Below are 3,997 nucleotides of genomic sequence, written 5' to 3'. Positions count from 1 at the left end.
TTTTATTTGGGTTTTTGATTTTTTGAAAATTTTTTGGGTTTGGGTTTTTGAAAGTGGAGGAAAGAAGAGAGAGAGAGAGTGAAAATGAAGGAAGAGATCTTGCTGGGGGAGAAGAAACGTACTATTCCAGAATTAAAAAAAAAATATATTTTTAATTGAAAAAAAACAATCCAGAAAATTTTTTTTAAAAAAAAATTTTTATTTTTTAATAATTTGACACGTCCGAAAATTTAAAATTATTAAAAAATAATAATTTTTCATTTTTTAAATTTTTTCTGAATTTTTTTTTTTCAATTAAAACATTTACTGACGTGTCAAATTCAAGGCCATCAATCACAGCATTATTTAGTGGGCAGGGGTTCCTTTTGTCTTTCCACAACTTGTGTTATAAAAATTCCAAGAGCACATATGCATATATAGACTTTGTTGACGGGATATTTTTTTAATGATTTGGATAATGAGAGTTCTAAAGAAGAAGTGGATAATGAGAATAAAACTTTTTAAACAAAGATATAAGAAGCAACAAAAATCAAGACATAGGAGTTTAACGTTGTTTGGTAAGATCGTCTACGTCCACAAGCAACAATAACAATGTTTCTTCTCCACTAGTATCAAGAAAAATAGAATAAACTCTGTATATGTCATATAGCAAAATTACATCAATTCCGCTACTATTTTAATTTCTTTAAAATGTTTCTTTCTCTATTTCTTTTGAAAGCGGGGACCAACAATAACTATTACTTTTCATAATAGTAAAACATTAAATACCATAATCTCATACTCAGAGTCATGTCCCAGCTTACGCCTTTGTTTTAGTGCTTTTACGTCTTTACGAGGCCCTTATTGAGAGGATTAGCTCAATTTTTTTTTTGACTCATTTCTTATTATTTTGTTTGCACTATAAGTTTCATTTTGAATCTATTGTTGAATAGCACATCTCTTTTTTGTACTTGACGATTTTTTGTGGGCATGGTCGCATCCGTGTCTAGTACTGCACTACACGTTTTTAAATTGAATGTAAAGGCGATTTCTATTTCACCCACTTAAAAAGAAAAATAGAAAACAAATCTAAAAATTAAAAATAAAACAAAAACAAAAATTGGCCCCTTGTTTCTTTTTCTTTTTTATTTTCTCCCGTCCCCACTTGGGACAACCAAGTGTAATTGCCTTTTATGTTGAAACACTATATATTTCGTACGTGCAATTGTTGAGAGTTCGATCCCCACATTCGTGGATGCATGTCTGCGTATCAACTGAAGAATATCAACCCCATACTCTAATCATAATGAAATTCAGGAAAGAAAAAAATTATTATTTATCTTTTACTTTTTTCATACCCCTACTTGCGACCTCTAGCTGTTTTAGTGCTTTTATTGTTTTATGTGACCTTTATTGAAAGGAACGTGTCAATTTTTGACTAATTTTTTAATATTTTATTGTATTTTCTGCATTATATATATATATATATATATATATATATATATATATATATATTTTGAGTTTGTTATTACTTATTAGATAATCGACCCATTTTTCATTGTTTTAATTCATGTAACCCTCTCTCCCTCTCTCAATATTTGCTTTAAAAAAAAAAGAGGGGGGAGGGGGGAGGGATTGATTTTTTCAGATGCTCTTCGCCATCCAAGATGACGATTTTTTGTTGGCCATGCTCACATCCGCGTCCAATGCGCTACACGTTAAATTGATGTAAAGGTGATTTCTGCTTGACCCACTGACCAAACAAAAAAAGTAAAAACATAGGGTCTGTTTAGTAATGAACTTGGTAAGTAGTTTTTGGTTTTAAAATGATTGATGTAATTTAAAGTAGATAGAAATTTAAAATTTTTTTATTTGGAAAAATGTAAAAATTTTGTTTTGTTGTGAATTTTTTATTTAATAGTCATAAAAAGTTATTAATGTCATATTAAAAATAAGAATTGTTAGAAGTTGAGAAAATGTAGAATATATATATATATATATAAAAGGTAGAAGAAGTGGGATTTCGTGATCCATGTGATGGCAAATAGTTTTCCCATTGCCAAGACTTGCAGTCAAAGACTGAGTACAAACTTCTAGGTGTGAAAATACTACTGGGGATGTAGATATTAGTAATATTTATATCCATATCCACAAAATGAGAATAATAGTTTTGGGTATCGGCATCCGCGTAATTTATACGGTTATTATCTACTATCCACAATATTTGAGATAACGAGCATTAATTTTGGACCTTGAAATTGTAGTTCACTAATTTTTTTCTTTTAGTAAATGCAAAAAAGATATTATTTATAATTGAACATTGTTATTCTTTTACACTTGCTAACCAGTTTGCCAAAAAAAAATTCGTCTCATATATTATTTAACTTCATGTATCATCTATCTAATATATTGTTGGTGATGGAAAAAAAAACATTTGAAATAATAATAATAATAATAATAATAATAAAGGAAAAATATATAAGGCAATTAAATCAAAACAAATCAGAAGAGTTTCCTAATAGTAAAATCTAACAACATTACAAATCCAGCAAATATAAGAAACATAAATTACAAATCCGAAATAATATATATATATATATATATATATATATAAAGGAAATGCGGATGCGGTTGCACATCTACATGTGTGGGTAACAGATAAGTGCGAATAGCGGATGCGGGCGGTTATTATCTGCCCGCATAAACTAGTCAAAGAATGAAGATGAATTACTACTAATCTCTAATTATATTCGTGACAACTTGGTCCTAAGCCTTCAATAACACAATTTATAACAATCATAATCAATCTAATAATAACTGCAAATTCCCATCTGGTATTAAATCACATCAATAATATGAAAAAAATTTTGTTTCAAATTTTACTTGTATATTTTGAACATATGTGTCATATACAGATTAGACTATAAGAAGTAAATATTTTTAAGCCTGTTGAACTAACAACCATTTTCAACTAGGCCTCACGAAGGGAGAACTGTGACATTTAGATACATTAAACCACTATTTTGTAAAAAAAAATATCCTTATGTCAGTGTCAGACGTTAATAGAATAGATAGAAAAGGGGTCACGTACTGTCAAAATCCTTCATAAAGGGAGGAAGTTGGAACCACATATATTTACACCAAAATTTCTTTAATCGGTAGGAAACAAGAGATCACAACCATATATAGTAGCTTTTATAAAGTTGATTTTATAAGTTGAGCTGATTAGCTAGTCCAAAGTATCTTTTATGACTTTAGAGCTCATAATCCACGAATCTTTTTTCATAGAGGAAAGAAACAAACAAAAAAAGTTGGCATTAAAAGGATAACTCGGAACAACTTCTTCTCTCACGCATTCAAGGTAATCAGTATCAGCTTTATTTAGTGGGCGAGGGGTTCCTTTGTCTTTTCACAGCTTGTACGTGTTTTGAAAATTCTAAGAGCTAGCAGACATGTAAACTTTGTTGACGGGATATTTTTTTTAATGACGTGGATAATGAGACTTCAAAAGAAGTATGAATTTGATATAAAAGTTCTCTCATGTGAATGATCATTGAGTAATCTTTTGGTTAACCTTTGGATCAAGGTTTCACATGTGATACAAGACAATTTATAAATCCCACTTTTGGGTACTTTACAATATTACAATTCATACCTTCAAAATATATTAATATCTGTTCTCCATTTCTCCCCAAGTCCATTGGGAAAACTGTCTTATTTATCTCTCTCTCTCTCTCTGTTTTTTTTTTTTTTTTTGGTGAATTGGCCACTTTTTCTACATTTTAGGCTCTAAATTGCGTTTTAGTTTAAATTATTTTTCAGCATTTGACTTATATGAAAAATTAGTGACAACAACGGCAAAGACGACTGACGATTGGCAACCGGCTACCTCTAGTGTCAACAGATAATGAATTGCGAGAGAGAATGAGTGCGAGAAGGAGGTCGGGTAATATTATGAATTGAGAATAAGAAACTAAACTCGAAAAAAGACTTTACGGCAATAAAAAATGGAAACCAT

Source organism: Corylus avellana, chromosome ca6, assembly GCF_901000735.1.
Source record: "Corylus avellana chromosome ca6, CavTom2PMs-1.0".
Taxonomy (NCBI): domain Eukaryota; kingdom Viridiplantae; phylum Streptophyta; class Magnoliopsida; order Fagales; family Betulaceae; genus Corylus; species Corylus avellana.
Note: the sequence above shows the minus strand (reverse complement) of the source record.